The sequence below is a fragment of the Loxodonta africana genome, chromosome 16 (genome assembly GCF_030014295.1).
Source record: "Loxodonta africana isolate mLoxAfr1 chromosome 16, mLoxAfr1.hap2, whole genome shotgun sequence".
Lineage (NCBI taxonomy): Eukaryota > Metazoa > Chordata > Mammalia > Proboscidea > Elephantidae > Loxodonta > Loxodonta africana.
In genome coordinates, this window is record NC_087357.1 from 17,077,253 (window position 1) to 17,088,519 (window position 11,267).

The 11,267-nt window shown below is 39.0% G+C and overlaps 1 non-coding gene across 1 annotated transcript; it reads right to left on the reverse strand.

Moving 5' to 3' along the window:
- Positions 1-19: 19 nt before the first annotated feature.
- Positions 20-125, reverse strand: LOC111750379 (U6 spliceosomal RNA). The gene has a single exon (XR_002785522.1). It is a non-coding gene; the product is annotated as a U6 spliceosomal RNA (small nuclear RNA).
- Between the last annotated feature and the right edge of the window lie 11,142 nt (positions 126-11,267).

Sequence of the window (11,267 nt, forward strand, 5' to 3'; positions counted from 1 at the left end):
TTGATTTTTAAATTAATAAAAAAATATGAAACACTTCAGGAATTTGTATGTCATTCTTGCATATGGGGCCGTGCTAATCTTCTCTATCATTCAAGTTTTAGTACATGTGCTGCTGAAGTGAGTACTTGAGTGTTATCTTCTTGAGAGAATGGAACTTCTTATCATTTGATCAATGTTGGTCCAAGACAATGAGTTAACCATAGATGCACCCTGTGGTATAAAGAACTGGTTACCAGCTCACATGCAATTCATCCACGACTCTCTTTTAATCTGAGTTTAATTTTAAACAAAATTAGTTGAAACCTGGGAGATGTTTCCAAGCAAGATTGAAAAGTATATTGAATTATTTCAGTATAGGGACAGTTCTTAAATAATTAAAAGCAATTGTCTTAGTTATCTAGTGCTGCAATAACAGAGATACTACAAGTGGATGGCTTTAACAAACAGAAATTCTCTCACTTTCCAGGAGGCTAGAAGTCTGAATTCAGGACGCCAGCTCGAGGGAAAGGCTTTTTCTCTCTTTTGGCTCTGAAGGAATGTCTTTGTCATCACTCTTCCCCTGCTCTAGGAGATGCTCAGCACAGGGACCCCAGGTCCAAAGGACAAGCTATGCTCCCGGTGCTCCCGGTGTTTCTTTCTTGATGGTTTGAGGTCTCCCTGTCTCTCTGCTTTCTTCTCTCTTTCATATCTCAAAAGAGATTGGCTCAAGACGCAATCTAATCTTGTAAATTGAGTCCTGCCTCATTAGCATAATTGCCACTAATCCCATTCATCAACATCATAGAGATAGGATTTACAACACATAGGAAAATCACATCAGATGACAAAATGGTGGACAATCACACATTACTGGGAATCATGGTGTAGCCAAATTGAAAAAAAAAATATTTTGGGGGGACAAAATTCAGTTCATGACAGTAATGATGCAATTGCAATTCTTTTCTGCATTGCAGAGGATTGACTATTATTCTCCACTTGGAATTGGAACCATATTATTTAGGAATGAAAGATGTATGAAAGTTAAGAGACAAACCTTCAACATGTGAGTCCTTTGGTCTGCAGAAAAATAAGTACCAAACAGCTGAATGGATTAGAGTTGTATATAAAAGGAATCTTTTTACAGTAGCTTCTAAATTTTTTTTCTAAATTGAATAAATCTAACCGAAAAATGTTCATACCCAAGATCTGATGATGCCTGATTTAGCCTTTTTATTGAGAATAAAGCGAGTATAACCTTGCGAATACTAGAAAGATGTTTACCTCTGTCTTATTGACTATGCAAAGGTAGCTGACTGTGGATCATACCCAAATTATGGATAACATTCTGAAGAATGGAAATTCCAGAACTGTACACAGACCAACAGGCAGTATCTTTTGAATAGAACAGGGGATACTATGTGGTTAAAAGCATAAAAGCTGTGCATCAGGGTTGTACCTTCTCAGTGTACTTATTCAGCCTGTATGCTGATCAAATAATCTGAGAAGTTGGACCATATGAAGGACAAAACGGTGTAAGGATTGAAGGAAGTCTCATTAACAACCTGGGAAATGCAGATGACAACCTGGCTTGCTGAAAGCAAAGAGGAAGCAGTTACTGATGAAGATCAAAGTATGGATTACACTTCAACATAAAAATCCTCACAGCTGAACCAATAAGCAATGTCATGATAAACGGAGAAAAGATTAAGTTGTCAAGGATTTCATTTTACTTGGATTCACAATCAGCACCCATGGAAGCTGCAGTCAAGAAATCAATGTATTGCACTGGGCAAATCTACTACAAAAGACCTCTTTGAAGTATTAAAAAGCAAATATGTCACTTTGAGGACTAAAATGCGCCTGACCCAAGCCATGATATTTTCAGTTGCCTCATATGCATTCAAAAGCTGGACAATGAATAAGGAAGACGGAAGAAGAACTGATGCATTTCAATTTGAAGAATATTTAATATACCATGGACTGCCAGAAGAACAAAAAAATCTGTCTTGGAAGAAGTACAGCCAGAACGCTCCTTAGAAGTGAGGATGGGGAGATTCATCTCACATACTTTGGGCGTGTAATCAGGAGAGACCAGTCCCTGGAGAAGACATCATGCTTGGTAAAGTGGAGGGTCAGCAAAAAATAGGAAGACCTCCCAAGGAGATGGATTGACACAGTGACTGCAACAATGGGCTGATGAACAGCAAGGATTGTGAGGATGGCACATGATGGGGCAGCGTTTTGTTCTGTTCTACTCTTCGGGACCTAACAGCAACAACAGAACAGAATCTAATTAATTATACCCTGAGGGGTGAAAAGGAAGTCTGAAGGAATGTGAGTGCTACAGCTGCTAACCAAAAGGTTGGCAGTTCAAATCTACCAGGCGCCCTTTGGAAACACTATGGGGCAGTTCTACGCAGTCTTATAGGGTCGTTATAAGTTGAAATTGACTCAACGGCAATGGGTTTGGTTTTGATCTTCTGTTTCTTTGAATTTATCTGATTTTGTGAAAGAATTTGTGTAAGATTAGACCTAATAATAAGCCAGTGATTTAAACACATTTCCCTCTCGTGTAACAGTGAAAGATGTTTGAACACTTTGAAGAGTGGTTCTTCTCCAGACAGTCATTCAGGGATCACCTTTCATGACATTGCTCTGCCATCTTTAAAAAAAAAAAAGCTAGTCTTATTGCTGAGTGACACTGGAGCCAGCACCGTGGGACTGTGGAGGAGACACACAGCAATATCGTTCTTAAATGATGAAAACCAATCACAGTCAATCCAAGCCCTAAGAGAGTACAATTCATTACCATAGACATAAGGGAGAATGGATTTTGATGGCCATATTCTAGTAACCAGATTTTTATTAGATCCCGTCTGACAATTTGTCTTTTAAATGAAGAGTTTAAAATATTTACATTTATTTTCACGGAAGTATTTGGATTTATTTTTACCATTTTATTTTGTGCTTTCCATTTGTCCCTTTATAATGCCTTTCCCCTTCTGTCCCCACCACTTTTTTTAAAAACCTTCCTTGGATTAAATTTTATTATTCTCCTGAATCCATTTTCCCCTCTACAAGATTGAAAGTTGCTATACATTTTAGTTTTATTCTTATAGTAATTACTTTTGAATTTTTACCATGCATATTTAACTTGCCAATATCTAAATTTACTGTCTTCTCAACAATATAAAGACCTTAGAATCATTTAACTCCGGTCATCCCCCTAACAATTTTATGTTATTGTCCAAATTTAGTTCTAGCTTCTTTTTTAATTTCACGCATTATAAAAACATTTTTGGTTTGCTTTGTTTATTTTTTTTAATTTCTTATTATTTCTCTGACCTCCTTCTTAGAATTGTTTTTCTTTTTACTGAAGTATATCTGAAATCAATTTATTTTACTGAAGGTCTGTATGTTATAAAGGTTTTAAGTTTTTGCTTTGTTTGCAGAAAATAGCCGTGTTTTATCAGGGTTCTTTTTTTAAAGATAGTTTCATCATCTGTACATGCTGTCACGCAATTTTCTCTCAGCCCTTTGAAAATGGCATCACTGATGCCGTGTCTCCTGTCAGCCTACTTCTAGTTCCTTCCTGGTTCATTCGTCTTTTTCTCTTTTTGTCTTTCGTCCTGGGAAGTTTCACCATGATGTTCTTGTATACACTTTGTTTTATTTGTCTTGTTTTGTATTCACTAGACTTTCTGAAAATGAGGATTTGTATTTTTCAACATACTTTCCTTAAGGAAGTTTTTTAGCCCTGATCTCTTTGAAGATTATATTGCCTCTTGCCATTTTCTCTAGTGTCTTCTAATGCAATTTTGATTATATATATATTAGCTACTAGATATGTTCATTCTATCTCCATAGCCTTTAACCTTTTTTTCCTGTATTTCATCTCGTTGTCTCTGTATGCATTATTCCGTGTAATTTCTCCTCAGCTATACTCCACTCCACTTATTCTCTCTTTAAACTGTGTTTAATTAGTTATTTTACCTATTCTTTGAATTTCTAACTTCAATACTGCATTTTTTTTTGTACTTGGACTTCTTTGATCGTCTTTTGTTCCTCTGCCGTATTTGTATACTTTTCCCCCAAATCTAAATGTCATAAAGGAAGAGATAAATATATATGACTACATAAAAATTTTACAATTTGAACAACAGCAACAAAACAATACTATAAATAAAGCCAAAAGAAAAAGGAAAAAATGGGGGAAAGATTACAACACAAAGGTCTAATTTTTTCTATTATATAAAGAGCCCTTATACACCTGTAAGAAAAAGGCAATCAGGCAGAAGAAATCCAAATAGCCTTATAAACATTTGCAAATTAGAAAAAACAAAGAAGATGCCATGTTTGACCCATCAGATTGGTCAAGCTTGTTGATGCACTAGGTTTGCAAGGAGGAAGAGAAACCAACCTGCTCATCCATCAATTAGAGCATAACTTGAGACAAGCTCTTTGGAGGGCAGTTTCACATCTATTAACCATACCCCTTTTGACTCAACAATTTTATTCTAGGAGTTTTTCTTACAAATATTCTGGGACATGTATAGAAATGTGCATTTGCCAGGATGATGATTGCAGCATTGTTGAGAATAACAAAAAACTGGAAATAGGTGACTAGCTAAACAATGTTTGGTACATTCTTTTAATGGAATACTATACAGCCAGTTTAAAAAAGTACGAGATTGTATAAGCTGGTATGCCAAAATATTCAAGATACATTGTTAAGGGGAAAGAAAGAGACAATAGAAAAGTATAGGTAGTGTGCTCCAGTACTTTGTATATTAAATATTTATATGCCTGTATGTGTCTGCATGGAACATTACTGGGAGATTATGAGAGACTGATGGTGGTTATTTCTGAGGAAAAGGACTATTTGCACAGGACACAGATTTTTTTATAAACTCCTTTTAGTCTGTTTTAATTTTTTATCACACGTGTGTGCCATTTTCAGAATTAAGTAAGATACATCTTTTGATCAACTCTAGGAATATTAAAATTTTTTTTTCGAATTCAGCCAACCGATAAAATTTTGGGTCTGTGTTTGGGAAAGAATGTGTACGGACCCTCAAGTAAAGCCCTGCCCTGCTGAGGAGTGGTTTGCCATCTGGTCAAGAATAGGAGTCAGGCTCCTCAATTTTCAAAACTGTCGGCTTTCCTACTGCACACCTGGCTTCCAGAGCACGTGGGGCCCTTACCATCCGAGCTCAGGAGCCCGGTGACCCAGGCTCTCTCTTGACGATTGATGGAGCCTCTGCTGGGAAACCATAGTGGATGGCACTGCCCATCATTTTCTCAAGGTTCTTCGTGATAAATTTCCCTTTGAATTCAGTCCAGGAATTAAAAAAAAAAAAAAATTTCTGTATGAATTGGACAGCTTATTTACCAGAATTCAGTATATTTCCCAGGTTGCTTCATTTTCCTGGAGTTTTAGTATTAAATTCAGTGTTCAGTACATAACTGGGCAGTTAATAACTTTATCTGTTTTAATGATCTGATTATGACTAAGACATTTATGGTAATTTTTTCGGGGGGTAACCATGACATCGACCATAAAATGGAAAGAAATATAAAGGCTTAAGTCCACCATGATGTACGAATTCTGTCAAGTGAGAATTTCCTTCAAGAAAAACAATATATTCTTGCTGAAGATATTTAATTTAAATCTAATCATGAGAAAACAATCAGACAAATCTACAATGTGATACATTCTGGCTAATTTTCTTCAAAAACTTCAATGTCATGAAAAACAAACAAACCAAAGTGGACTTGTTCAAGATTAAAATAGACTAAAGAGACATAACTTCAAGCATTGTGCACATATTCAATTCTGGAGTAGAATAAAAGTCCTTTGGGGACCATTGAGAAAATCAAATATGAATTACATATTAAATAAAATCAGTGTGAATTTTCTTTGAAATATGGGTGGTTATGTAATAGAATGGCCTCATTTTTAGTTAGTGCCTGCTGAAGTATTTAGGAGTGAATGTTTTAACGTCTGCAACCTATCCTTAAGTGGTTCAGAGAAAAAAATGTATTTAGCTAGAGAGCGGAAGCAAAGGTAGCAAAGCATTGACAGTCTGTGATTCCAGGTGAAGGGCACATGGGTACAGAGTGTACTTTTCTCTCAACTTCTCTATTAAGTTTGAAAATTTCAAAATAGGTGGGAAGAAAAAAGAAAAATCTGATTTGAATTTCACAAAGTCATATTGTTAGAAAAAAAGATACCTGTAGCAAAAAAAAAAAAAAAGATTTCTTAGGTTAGGTGCCCATATTTGCTGCCATGCCTTTGACTTTCATCTCATTATTATAACCAAGTGAGGGCATTCTCGCAGTATCGTCCTTGTCAGCATTGTCGTTTTCTTCCTGGTTCTTTTGACCTCTTTGAACTAACAGCAGCCGCCTAATGGCTGCCTGCCTCCTCAGCTGCCTGGTCTCCACATCTCTGCCCTGGTTTCTGTGAGCCGCCTTGACCTGCCTCCTTCACACTCCATCCCGGGGGTAGTGTTTCCATCAGTGGTCCCAGGTGGCTTGTTTTTCTCAACCTTTGCCCCCGACCCCCCTTTCTCTCTCATTCCCCAGGTGTCTCTGCTTTCAGGCCTCACCCCACCCCCTCCAGCCTTTGTCTAATTAGACTGAAGTGGTGCCACCTGGCAAAGTCTTCCTTCCTGGGCCTCTCTGGGAGGGCCTTTTCCTTTTTCCCCTCTGGGGTTGTCATGAGTTTCTTGTCAATGTCTCTGGCCTTTCCTGCCCTCCTTTTCCCCGAGATAGGCCTGTGGTTTCCCCAGGTGTCCCGGTTCTGGGTTGTGATGCGAGTTGCTGATGGCCGTTTCAGAAACCAAGGAAGCCTGGTTGAGACTGCCATGATGCCTTTCCAGACTCAGGTTCCAAAACAGGGTGACCTAGGAGGTGTTTTTAATCATCCACATCTGTTTTCTCAGCTAGGGCACAGTCCTGGTCTGGCTTGCTCATTCCCAGTAACTGTGTGGCAGGAAGGGGTGCTGCTGCCCTGTCCTCAGTGGGGGCCTCCCCTGCCCCTTTCCCTCACCCTGGTTTTGACCCTTTCACTTTCACACTTTGAAAGTTGATGCCAAAACCTTTCCTATCATCTCATCGGAATCCCCAAAACCCCAAATCAACATCACCCCCCACACCAAAAAAAAAAAAAAACTCTAAACAGTTGAGGCCAATTTAACTATTGAAGTTCTGGACCTCTCAAGCAAGGAGGTAAACTCAATCTTTATCTAGATTTCCCAGATTTGAACTATCTGTCCAATGGAGTTGGACTATTAGTACAGTGACTTCAGCATGCAATTTACTGAGAAGAGAAATAAGGCTGTCAAGGACTGAAAAACTGTCCAAACCAAGACTCAGTCATGCTTGGTACTAGAACATGGTATCTGCAACTTATTTGCTGACTTTAGTTAATTCTTGAACAAATTAACACAATACACAGAATACAGACAATAAGGGAGCATTCATTCATACTACCTTCTCATGACCTTTGGATTGTTGTTGTTGTTAGGTGTCTTCGAGTCAGTTCAGACTCATAATAACCCTATAGGACAGTAGAACTGCCCCATAGGGTTTCCAAGGAGTGGCTGGTGGATTTGGACTGCCGACCTTTTGGCTAGCAGCCGAGCCCTTAAACACTGTGCCACCAGGGCTCCTAACTCTTGGGTAGTCTTCCTTAAAGTTTCCAACATTTGAGGAGCACAGATCAATAACGAGAGATGAAAAGTCAGAAAAACTGAGTTCTAGTCCTGACTTAGTCACTGAAGTGCTTTGTAATTTTGTTCAAGTTACTAAACTTGTTTGCTTCAGTTTCTCCATTTCATAAAATGTTAAAAGTGAGTTGGGGGAGGGGGTAGATTAGATGATCTCCAAAGTCCCCCAGCTCTAAAACTCCATGACTATGAAATACAATGGTCTGGGGTTTTCCATTTTCCCCTATATATTTTAGAAAATGCCTCTTTTTTTTTTTTTTTTTTTTTAACATAGAGAGGTCTTTGTCTTATACATAATTCTAACAACTCAGTTTTGAGCAGTCAAACCTGATCTGAACCTAGGGCGAGGACAATACAAACAGAACTGTGGGAGAATCAAAGAAGGGAGCATGGGAAACACATAAGTGCATCAACACCGAGGTATCTTCCTTTAGGCCTCAATCTCGGAGGAGCCGCTCTGCAACCCCTTTGGATGCCCAAACCTGCGGGTCTGCATTTGGCACTGTACAGCCCTGCCTGGTTTCACCACCTCTCACTAAGTGTTTGATGATGGTACCTTTGATCTCCACCCCTCATCTGTCAGTTTGTCGTACTGTGGTGGTTTGGGTGTTGCTGTGATGCCAGAAGCTAACAACTGTCAATCTGCAGATGACACAACCGTGCTTGCTGAAAGTGAAGAGGACTTGAAGCACTTACTGATGAAGATCAAAGACCACAGCCTTTAGTATGGATTACACCTCAACATAAGAACCAAAAACCAAATCCACTGCCGCCGAGTCGATTCCGACTCATAGTGACCCCATAGGACAGAGTAGAACTGCCCCATCAGGTTTCCACGGAGCGCCTGGTGGATTTGAACTGCTGACCTTTTGGTGAGCAGCCGTAGCTCTTAACCACTATGCCACCAGGGTTTCCACCTCAACATAAAGAAAGCAAAAATCCTCACAACTGGACCTATAAGCAGCATCATGATAAACGGAGAAAAGATTGAAGTTGTAAAGGATTTCATTTTACTTGGATCCACAATCAACACCCATGGCAGTAATAATAAATAAAATAAAAATAAAAAAATAAGTCAGAAGAAGCAGTGCATTGGGCAAATCAGCTGCAAAGGGCCTCTTTAAAGTATTAAAACTCAAAGATGTCACTTTGAGGACTAAAGTGTGCCTGATCCAAGCCATGGAATTTTCAATTGCCTCACATGCATTTGAAAGCTGGACAACGAATAAGGAAAACCAAAGAAGAATTGGTGCCTTTGAATTAACGGTGTTACTGAAGAATATTGAAAATACCATGGACCGCTAGAAGAACGAACAAATTTGTCTTGGAAGAAATATAGCCAGGATGCTACTTAGAAGTAAGAATGGTAAGACTTCATCTGACATACTTTAGACATGTTATCTGGAAGGACTAGGCCCCGGAGAAGGACATCAAGCTTGGGAAAGCAGAGGATCAGGGAAAGAGAGGAAGGCCCTCAATGAGATGGATTGACACAGTGATTGCAACAATGAGCTCAAACATAGCAATGATTGTGAGGATGGCGACTACCAAGCAGTGTTTTGATGACACCTAACAACAGCACCACCTTTGATCTGACCCTGAATCCCCAAATCAAAGCGATCACTTGTTTAATATTTGTCACACTTCCGGAAAATCTAAAACCCAAAGCAGAATAGAAGGCACGCTCTAACAAGGGTTTGTCTTTCCAGCCAGTTAAGTTATTAAAGAACAGTTTCCTGATTTAAAAAGTTGTCTAAGCTTAGAACTGCTGAGTTCCCCAGCAACAGGTTACAAAGGGAGCATACCAAATAATGACAGAGAAGAGAAGGAAAATACAAATGTGTAAATGATCAAGGGAACGGATCAAGTAATTCCTTTGACAATCATATAGTTTAAATAGAAGGCAGATTTAAAACATAAGTAATGGCGGGGATGTTAAAGTTTGTTGAAAGGATGTTTGCCAACAGTTTTATGCCTGGTTACCCCAAGGAGAATACAGTTGAGAACTCTTGCCATGGTGAAGCGCGTATAGAATAATAAAGCATATGACTTTTAAACCGCATTCTGTACAGGGGTAAAAACTCCCACTCTACAGAAGGAGGAAGCATCTGAAACAGTTCCAGCTTCTTTCTGCCCCATCCCTTGCCAGGAGGTGTGTGGCTCACCTGATTGGTAAGTTTGGAAAGGGAACTTGGCATTCTTGGCTCAGAAGCAGCCTGTCTACAAGATGCATGCATTCAGGGGCATCTAGTCACCCAGTGAGCTCAGGGGGTGGTCTCCATGCCTAGAGGGGACTCTGGGTTGGCCAGAGCTGCCTGTGACTGAGGGGGCCGACTCCATCTAATTCAGGAAGAAAGCTTTCTTTGAGAAAGCTGATATTTTTGTCTCTGGTTGTCTGACTCCTATGTGTCTCTCAGGCTGGGGAGAAGGGGGTGTTATTTTTTTTTGGCTGCTGTAATTGCAGCAAGTCAATCAACATATACCTGCAGCAAGCCAATCTCTGTCCCAGGAGTGGGGCGTATAAGAAATGTTAAGAGCCGATCCCTGTCCTCAGGACACAGCACTCTGGAATTATGAAACTCAATTTCATTAATTTTAATTGTGAACAGGATTCTCCCTCATTTTTTTTTTTTTTTAAATCTCCTCAGGTGTTATCGTTCTGTCCTAATACTAAATAGACTGCATTTCTAGATGAATTATGGGAGAGCTATTTTGGTCCACTTTGTATCATTTTAGGGCTTTAACAGCTCACAGAGAACAAATTTGATTGTGTTTATATTCAAACCTCTTTAACAAGGAAAACAGAAGGATTAGATCCGATAAAAATAGAAGCAGCATTCTGAATGTGTTTAAACAAGTTTTCCCCGCTGATAAATGGAACTATTGCGTATCATTTTCAGCTAGACTGACACATACACACAAAGAAGTCACCAGTTCTCCTAAAGAATTTGTACAATGCTCTGGGCAAGTTACAGCTGGATCCTCTTAGAGAAATCAATCTTTTCTAGTAAATGACTTGTAAGACCATTTAAAATCTGTGAAGCTTTTCAGAAAATTTATTCAATTAAAAGGATTTCCACTATTTTAGCAAATATTAAATGACACGTAATACTCTTGCAGTGTCAGAAGGGAAAACAAAACACACCAAGAGCCTCTGTGCAGTGTCCTGCAGCCCGTGGGTCACTGGCCCGTCCACCTTCGGGCAAGTCTCTGGGTAGATTGATGGATGCCACTTTGGAGCGCTAATGCTGACAAATTTACTTATCATTCATGCTAATCACTTCTGCTGCTTTAGGGGAAAAAAATAATTAAGTCTCCAAGAATTTGAGGATTACATTACGCTGTATAAAAAGGAAGACAATAACTTCTATGATGATTAGGCAACACCAGTCAAGACTGTAGACCAGATGACTGTATTGTTTTCATATTAGAGTGGCTTCTGCATTTCTTGTGTGTATTTCATCTCAAATTGGCACTGTGTCATTTGAAAAGGTTCACTGTACAGATTATGATTTGAGTTTCTATTTATGTAGCTTTCATTTCGGAGTTGACAAA